Below are 9,847 nucleotides of genomic sequence, written 5' to 3'. Positions count from 1 at the left end.
TGGAATTACAACAACTAAAAAATAAAGTACATAATGTTTAACTGTCTTAAAAATAATATGAAAAAATAAAAATATTACCTATAAAAAAATTATTTCGAATTTAAAGCTTAATAAATTAAACTAGAAACTAAAACATTTCGTATAGTTTAAATTTTGTCCCGCATGTTTAAACCTAGATTTAACTGGTTATCTCCTTTCGAGGAAAAATTGTCCAATCTTGCAAGCTCAAAGTCTCATTAGATGATGTTATTATTTCGCATAATTACACGAGATCATTGGAAACTCATATTTATCCTAGCTTTATCTAGACTGATATAATTCTTCCTGCATAAGTATTGGTTCTTGTGGATTATTTCTCTAAATACCACCGTTATTGTTTTTATGCACTTACGGTGTTATATAGGGAAAAAAAACTTTACTTTGTAAAATAAACATCAACCATTATAACTAGTATAGTAAATGGAACCAAGAAGCAGTAGTGCCTATCATTCACTATAACTTGAACTAAAAGATTTTAAGAGAGCTGAAACAAAATTGGCTTCATGCTTTAAAAAATACGAGTCCAAAGAATGAGAATGAGCCAATGATCAACAAGAAACATCCCCAGAAGAAGTCGGTCATTGTTAAAGCCAGTTCCAAAAGTTTCAAAGATACCTTGTAACAACAAATTAAAGAATTGGCTGTTACGATTGGTTTCAACAGTGATATATCAATGCTGTGAGTTCAATTTGGTTTGATTTCCGTGAGTTTGGTTCAATTTCGGGTGAGATCATTGAAAACAATTATAGTAACGACAAGGATAAGTTTGCAGTGAAGGGAAGATCTACACTATCGAGTTAGTCTCTGGATATATTTTAAAAGTTTTAGAGAAAGAATTTTAAAAAAGGTATTTTAAAAAACCGTATATGGAAATGATATTTGTAGCAAACCTTTTTTTGTTGTTGATAAATTAGGGTTCGACATTCAGGTACTCGAATCGGGGTCGGATAGGAACCATTTTGGTGTAGTATGGTGGCATTCGACACTCATCCCAAAACTTCTTTTTTGGTTCACGGGTGTTACAATGATCCATTAGAAAAAATCCAAAATTTCATGTTAATTTGTAGGTGGTTCAAGTTCGGATATTTGATTCAGGTCTTTTTCTCCAGGCCAATAATAAACCGTTTTGGTTGATCTGGTCTGTCACACCAAAATGCTACAAAGTGGACCATTATATTAATAATTAAATATTAAAAATATGGTTGACAAAATTGAGTTATTCTTTCATATATTCTTTTTGACCTACTGAAAATATGTAAAAGTTAATGAAAAGATATTTCATATCATCTTTGAAAATTTTAATTTCAAAAATTAACATGAGAATATAATATAATATTATCAAATCGCTTTTGTTTTTTTCTCTAATAGCTTAATAAATATGAAAATGATTGTGGGTGTCGAAACCCACACTCGATGATTTTAGTGGTCAAAGAGATTGAATTTCATGAAATAACAAACGATGAAACTACATGAAATAGAAAATAAACTAACCGAAAAATTTATTGTATTAACCGTAAAAAAAAAGTGCCTCTTCTTGGGTGTACAAAGTTTTGTATTTATACCAAAACAATTAATATAGGCCTTTAATCTTAAGATTTCCCATTAATAGGACTGTTTTGATTATGCATTTACTTTGTAATCTTGAGGCCTTATCCTCTGACGCTTATCGCCGAGCTTTGTGCCTTGTTCTCCTCGCCTTCCCGAGCTCTCCGGAGACCCCTGACCTCTGATCTCCTGATCACTTTGGGACTCTGGGAACTAGACTACCTTGTTTCTCGAGCTCGTTGTCATCTAGCATTTAAGTTGGCATGCATCCTTTGTCTAAGGTATTGGGCCTTCAACAGAAGATCCATGCCTGATAGTAGGGTTACAAGCTCAAAAATAATGAAGAACATCATTTAAAAATTTGGAAAATTTGGTATCGGGAATAATATCTAAGCATTGTTAAAAAAGAACATTTCTTGAAAGAACTAAAGGCTATTCAAATTTGATAAAGCTATCTCTTGTTACCTGCAATGCCCTGACCGCAACCTCTTAGTGAGCTTCATGTTAACTCCCGGCTATGTACCCACTTTCCTTAATGGGCTTCACGTACTTCCACAAGGCCCGTGATCCCATCCATATCCGACGGTCGGTTTGCTACGTCCGGGAAGCTTTAAAGACTTGTATACCGTTCCTACAAACCACCACATCATCTTTCCCTGTGTTTTGTCCTCACTCGCACAGTTCCAACAGTCACTTCCCGGAAGGTCACCAATCCTGAGACTACTCCAGCATAAGCATGCTTAACTATGGATTTCTCTCAAGACCTTTGACCGAAAAGATAAGTGCACTTTGGTGACATAGGTGACCAAATCAATTCTTTTAAACCTATCCGCAAACTATTTTTAACCTTTCCGCAAATCGGGGTGTCACAATTCACCTCCACTAACAGATCGCAACATCCTCGTTGCGCACCAATACCATCCACCCCGATGGTGTGAGTCCACTTGAATCCACACTCGTCTGGGTTTGACTCTGATACCAGTTGTAACTCTCCGACCGCCACCTCTTAGTGAGCCCCATGTCCATTCCTGGCCATGGGTCCACCTTCCTTAATAGGTCTCACGTCCTTTCACTAGGCCCGTGAGCTCATCCATATCCGACGGTCAGTTTGCTACGTCTAGGAGGCTTTAAAGACTTGTTTACCGTCCCTCCAAATCACCACATGATCTTTTCCTGTGTTTTGTCCTCACTCGCACAGTTCCGACAATTACCTCCCTGAAGGTCACACATCTTGAAACTACTCCAGCATAAGCACGCTAAACTGTGGACTTCTCTCAAGACCTTTGACCAAAAAGATATGTGCAGTTTGGTGACATAGGTGACCAAATCAATTCTTTTAAACCTCTCCGCAAACCGATTTGTCACATTACCCACGATATCTAAACATGAATTCTTGTTCATTTGGGCAATTGTTTTTATATATCTAATATTTTTCATAGCATGTACAGCCTTATATATAAAAAAATTTAGCACATCATTTTCTAAAGTTCCAAAAATAGCACTATGTTTTAAAATTAAATATTCAAAATTGAACTCTAAAATCTTAATTCTTGCAACACCCGTGATAACAGGATTTTCACCCAGGGTATCAATTCCCTATGAAGTTGTAGTACAAAGGGTTATCAATCTAAATGGTTTTTATGCTAGAAGATAAAATATGATCATAACAACGCAAGTCAAGCCAAACAATAGCGGGGTTTTTCTAACAACCTATAGTGGGCAAAAGTAAATAAAAGATCAAGAACCACACAACCTAAGTAGTCAATGCAAGTGTTCGGGTATAGGATCGGGTGGGGTAATCGGATCAAGAATACAAGGATGAACAGCTCAAACGTATACACGAAGCTGGTGATCGAGTACCAGTTCGGGTAAGGAGTCGATTCATAGAATAAAACTAAACAATCAAGATAAGAAAGCTCCTAAGGATGGGGTAATCGACTCATAAGTGCTCCTGACCAATTAGGGATGTCCTACATGCCTCAAGCAAATATTCCCTAGACAATGAATCTCTTAAGTCTTGCTAAAACACTCTCATGATAGAAACAATCAACACTAGTCAGTCCCCTACCCAACTCTCGTTGGAGAAACATCACCAAGCAAGCATTACAATCCGATTCACTAGAAACATGACCAAGCAAGCAACCATGAAATGATTACTTTGCATGCATTCCCATTACTCAGTCCAAGGAGACAAAGCTCCTTAAAATCCGAAATTTGTCAGCTCGGTCGGCGACACCGTGGGGTTGTCGATGGTACGCATCGGGGCACGGTCACGGATTTGCAGCACGCCTCGGACGACTCTGTGATACCTCTCGGCTCTGCGGTACGCGGTACGTACAATTTTAAACAAGTTCTAAGTTATGGGCCCGGTATGCTTCCTCTACTCAATAACTATGTGAACACCTGCGTTGCAACCACAGAGGCATGCAACCGGAACATCACCTAGAGCTACACCATCATGTAGACAGCGTCGGCAAGGATAGCGAGCCCAGTAACCTCCGAGCTCTTCATCCCAGACCCTACAGCTCACGAACATGGGTTACATGTCGCGGCTGGATGCTGTACGGAAATAGTCTGAGGACAGCCATACCCAAGTCTTACTACGCTAGCCGGAATTTCTCGCGGACTACACGCATTAAGACTTCAACAATTTAATATTTGAGGTTTTATGGTTTTTAAGCTCATAGTTTTACAAGTATCTTAACCAGGTACCATCTCCAATACTAGAACATTTCGAACTAGTACCAAGAGTAGCTCTCAACCAAGTTACCGACTCTGTTACTAGAACATTTCGAACTAGCAACGAGTGTAACCTCACATCACATGCATTTAAACAAGAAAAATCACAAAGATAAATCAAGTAAAAATGTAACTAAAACTCCAAGCAACCGTTTACTAGATGGAAGTCATTAGACTCCAACTAGCTCGGTAAAGTGTGCCTGAACTCACAGATAACCGACGAACTCTTGAACTGAGTAGACGGATTCTCTCGGCGACGTTCCCTACTCGGCAACACCTTGGATCCTTTCCCTTGTTGCAATCGATTTCCTTTCTCGATGCAACCTTTGATGGTCGATAGTCTTGTCTTGATCTCCTTCTCCTTCCTTCACGCCTTCTTCTTCTTCAAACTCTCTCTCTCTCTCTCTTTTCTCTCCTTTTTCTTCTTCTACTTTCTTTTTGTTTTGCGAAAATAAGAGAAGAGTGGGCTTCTTATATAGAGGAGATGGGCGGTGGAGTGAGCCAATGCATGGCAAACACTTGCTTGCCTCTTACTCCTTCTTTTTTGAAAACTTGGTGAGCAAGCTTCTTCATTCCAAGGAATATCTCTTGTCTCCCAATATTTTGTGCATGCTTCTTCATTGGGTGATTCTTAGGCAAAAGAATGATGATGCTCCCTACTCCTTTCTTTGCATGAGAGACCATTGGTCAGTCCCAAAGGTGGACAATGATGTTGTCTAACTTTTGTTTCAACCATGAAATGATTACTTTGCATGCATTCCCATTGGTCAGTCCAAGGAGTCAAAGCTCCTTAAAATCTAGAATTTGTCGGCTTGGTCGGCGACACCGTGGGGTTGTCGATGGTACGCGTCGCGGCACGGTCACGGACTTGCAGCACGCCTCGGACGACTCTGCAATACGTCTCGGCTCTGTGGTATGCGGTACGTACCCCGGCACGTAGTACAGTACATGGTACGATGCATGGTACAGTACCATCAGCCATCTCTCGGTCCGTCCACATTTCCTCGGACAGTTCTTCAGCAAATCTCCTGCTCTCCTTCCTGGCCTTCTTTCCAAGTCCTTTCCAGGTCCTTTGGTCATGAGTTTTCATTTTGAATTTTACCCCATGGTGAGGGTTATTACATTGTCCTTGCCCTGTTGGATCCCTCTCTTCGGCTTCGGATTCGCCCTCAGGGCTGTACTGCTCCTCTAATGGTGGCATGAAGTCTATGTTTGCCCCTTGCCGGATTTTTGGGAACATGACGTTGGGCAGAATCATTTGAGTAGCTCCGACTGCTGGATGAACGAACTTGAAGAGCAACCTATCATTTTGGCTTCTCATAAGCCAAGAATCTCGCCAATGTGATGTAGTCGATATCTAGCCATCTCGGCTCATGTACCACTCCGTTCAGGGGCACGTCACAAGCTACCAAAATTGGCGTGACCAAACCACCTATGGAGATGTCGCCAGATCCTTCTCAGTTTTCATGGCCCATGATTTCAAATATAAGAACTGATAAAGCAAAACAAAGACCAAGCTGGTGTCCGCAATATCCCCTACTAGTGGTCTACCATCCCTAGTATTATCCAGGATTCCACACAAGGCTATGTCTAACAGTTGGAGCTCATGATCATTCACATTCCCAGTTTCCTTCCTAGCGAATAAAGTGCAGGCTAGGGACTTGTGAAAATACCTCAAGACAGGGATCCTAATTTGAGCAGATTTGGAGCTTGTGGATTTGTAGGGAAGCTTATCTCCTATTGTCAGCCATAGGGATTTCATTTTTTCCTTGCTTACCTCCATGTTTTCTCCATGACCAGCCTTGTAGCCATACAACTCCTCCATCTCCTTGAAAGTAAGTCGGTATTTCTTGTTGCGCACGGAGAAGGTGATGAACCCGAATCCCCCCATCAGGTAGCAGGGTCGGGTGGTCTTTGAAATAGTGTAACCGCATCATAGCAAGGAAGTGGACGGTCACCTCCTCGTAGGCCTCCAGGTTGGCTCGCATCATCTGGCCCAAGTGGCACATGTCGAAAAGGAACTCGACGTCTCTAGCGATCCCCAACTGTTTCATCGTCTCATGGTGGGGGTAACGGGTCCCAACGAAGCTCATCTTGCGGAGGACCTTGAAGAGCTTGGCCGGAGTCTCCACCTCTCTTTGCTTCAGCCTCCTCGACACCAACCGGGTGCGTTCTCTCTGCTCCTCTTCATTGTCAGGGCTCTCACCCTCGGTATCTTGATCTTCTTCTTCTGCTGCCCTCTCAGCTATCTTCTCAGCCTTTTCATAGGCTGGTCTCTTCCCCGTCACAACCGCGGCTCTGCTTCTCAACTAGGAGGTTTGGTTCTCCTTCGGTTCTCCTCCATCGGCGTCTGAATCGACCTCCATCGGATCAGTGACGGTTCTCTCGGATGTAGACAGGTCCCTACGTCGAGGATATCTTTGGATTTCACTCGCTACTGGGCTTGGAGAGCAAATTAGAGTGTCTACACGATCGGGTGCTCGAGTGCCTCCTCGGGTGATGGATCGGGTGAAACATCGGGTAGGGGATTGGAAACGTCCACACAGCGGTTAGGAATGTGAAACGTATCTTCCTCCTCGGGAATCGAGAGCATCGATGCCGCTTTTTCTGGTTCTTGCAGCGGCGGAGGTCGACCTAGTTCCCTTCTTTTGGTATGTTTTGACTTTTGGTGCCACAAGTGAATCCTTGAAAAGAGAAACAGAGACTAAGCCGAGATTAATAGGGTTAGTCCACCAAGATTGAAAAACTCGATTTCTAGGGAGAGAAGAAGTTTGGATGACAAAGAGTTTTAGGGTTTAGAGGAAACTTATGGATTTATGAAGTTGGGAAGTTGAGGCTCCTTAAATAGAGAGGGTTGGCTACTAGGGCTTCACCGAGAGTGGGCTAGGGGTTTGTGGAATTTGGACTCCACTCGCCGTCCGAGTAGAAACACTGTCAGGCGCGTCGGTACGTATCCGGATATAGCCTCGGGTTCCCCAATTATAGAGACATAATTATAGAATCCAAATTAAACAAAATAAAATAAATTAAATTTAAATGAAAAGAGATTAAAAGATACCTTTAGGACTTCCTCCCAAGTGAGCTTGTTTTAAGTCACTAAGCTTGACTTTTCATGCTCTTCAAGCAATGTTTTTGGGAGGGAGAGGTCTTGGAATCCTCCCCACTGTAGCAGACTGATTCAACGGATTTTCCAGTTCTTGTCCTGGTTCCACAGCAAATGTAGTATGAACTCCTTGGTGAAGCTTGATTTCTCTTGGCTTTCTTTGGGTGGAGAAAATTTGACCATCAATGGTTGGCCTTCTAATTCCTTTCTTGATGTCAAATTCCATTTTGAAGTGCTCTCCATGCTCAATGTTGATCTGTCCTCTTTTCACATCTATCATTGCACCTACTGTTGCCAAGAATGGTCTTCCTAGGATTAGTGGATCTTCTGGTTCCTTATCCATGTCAAGGATCATGAAATCGGTAGGAACCTCCAGTCTTCCGATTCTGAGAGGCAAGTTTTCCAGGATATCAATTGGGTGCCTGATTGTCCTATCAGCTAGGACCAAATATAGGCTACTTGGTTTAAAACTGCTGAAACCCATCTTGTTGGCAACTGAAAGTGGCATGATACTGACCGAAGCTCCCAAATCGCACAAGCAGTTGTTGAAGATCCGAAGGCCTATTGAACATGGCAAAGTGAAAGAGTCGGGATCCTCCAATTTCTCATTGATCCTCAGTTCAGGGTCTAAACATACTCCACTCCTTAGGATCGCATTCCCAATTTCTTTAACAGCTTCCTTTACTTCAATCTCCAGTTGAACTGTCTCTTTGACGATTTGCTCTCGAAGAGCGTGTGGTGGCAAAAGTTTAGGAGGTGGGGCTTTTCGTTTGGACATACGCTCTACAAGCGCCTCTAATTGGATATCAAGAGCTGCTCTGAATCTTTCCTCTAATTCCCCTTCTTCAGCTGCAGGAATTTGAGGTTGATCTGTCGTCTGAACGTATACCCGATGAATCGTTCGATCACCATTTTCGGGTATTTCATCGGGTTAAACCTTGATTGGTGCATCGGTTAGCGATTCTCGAACCAGTGCTCGATCATCAACTCGATCAGTCTCATTGGGTTCATACTCGGATAAGTAATACTGGTTCTCATACATCCCACTATGATCCATATCCTCCCCATCTTGAACATCGCTGTCCTCGGTGAGGTAATCATCAACATCTTCATGAAAAATTGCATGGGCAGTAGCATAGTCTTTTGGGTTTTGAACAGCTTTACCTAGAAGCTGGCCTAGTTTTGGAGTTGGTTGTGCATTGTGTTGGCCTTCTAGGTATCTCAACTTAGTATTGAGAGAATCATAATTAGCATTGAGTTTATTGTATCCAGAGTCGATCTTGTTGCTCATCTCTGCGAATCGTTTGGCATTGTCCATCGCTGTCGATGCCTGACTATGTATCATCTGCTGAATTAGTCCGCGTAGGTCAGCCTCTTGAGATTGGTTCTGTGATTCTTGCTGTGGTGGGAATTTAGGTAGTGCAATTGGTTGGTGGTAATTGCCACGGTACTGCTGCTTAGGAGCATAGCCTTGATAGTCTTGGACAAAAGGCTTTTGCTGGCCCTGGTTACCTTGGACTGCGGATGGGTAGATTTGGTCTTGAGGATTAGCAACATTGGGGTTACGGTATGAGAGATTTGGGTTTGGATTGAAGTTGTTGTACCCTTTATTGTAATCTCCTTGATTGTTAATATAGTTCACATCCTCTATCTGAGCATCTCGCCATCTTGTTGCTAAAACTGATATTCCTCTGAGATGGAATGGACATGTTGTTGCTGGTTGAGGAGTTTGTCCAATTTGTCATTGAGGGCTTTCATGTCTCGCTTGTACTTGGCATCATCCTCTCCAGAAGATCGTATTGTGCGATCATACTCCTCATTGTAGTGCCCATCAGATTGAGCTAAGTTCTCTACTAGTTCCCAACCTTCATCAACGTCCTTGTTGAGAAAATTACCATTACTAGTCGTACCCAGCAACATCATTATTTCAGGGACAATACCTCGGTAAAGTGTACTTAGAAATGAAGCATTGATGAATCCATGATGCGGGCATCTGATGGTGTATCCCCTTGAAACGTTCCCAAGCGTCATTGAACGTCTCATTGCTTTTCTGAACAAAGCTGGAGATGTCATTTTGCAGCCTTGCAGTTCCGGAGTTGGAAAATAATTTGGCGAGAAACGCCTTTTTGCATGCTTCCCAAGTGGTGATAGACTCCTTCGGAAGTGATTTCTCCCAAATGTGTGCTTTGTCACCCAAAGAGAATGGGAAAAGCCGGAGTTTGAATCCATCTTCAATAACTCCATTGATCTTGGTTAGGCTATAGAGTCTATCAAACTCATCTAAATGATCCAATGGATCCTCCATTAGCAGTCCGTGAAACTTATGGCTCTGAATCATCTGGATGAGACTACTCTTGATCTCAAAATTGTTGTTTTGAACAGCAGGAGGCACAATGCCATGTCCTTGAGTGTGAGTAGATG

At 42.2% G+C, this 9,847-nt stretch overlaps 1 non-coding gene across 1 annotated transcript; it reads left to right on the top strand.

Annotated features, from left to right (window-relative positions):
- The first annotated feature begins 9,401 nt into the window (after window positions 1-9,401).
- Window positions 9,402-9,509, top strand: LOC147924473 (small nucleolar RNA R71). Its single transcript, XR_015587931.1, has one exon. It is a non-coding gene; the product is annotated as a small nucleolar RNA R71 (small nucleolar RNA).
- Window positions 9,510-9,847: the final 338 nt, after the last annotated feature.

The sequence above is a fragment of the Camelina sativa genome, chromosome 17 (assembly GCF_030686135.1).
Source record: "Camelina sativa cultivar CO46 ecotype springtype chromosome 17, ASM3068613v1".
In the NCBI taxonomy this organism is placed as follows: Eukaryota; Viridiplantae; Streptophyta; class Magnoliopsida; order Brassicales; family Brassicaceae; genus Camelina; species Camelina sativa.
Note: the sequence above shows the minus strand (reverse complement) of the source record. Positions and strands in the feature narration are given on the sequence as shown.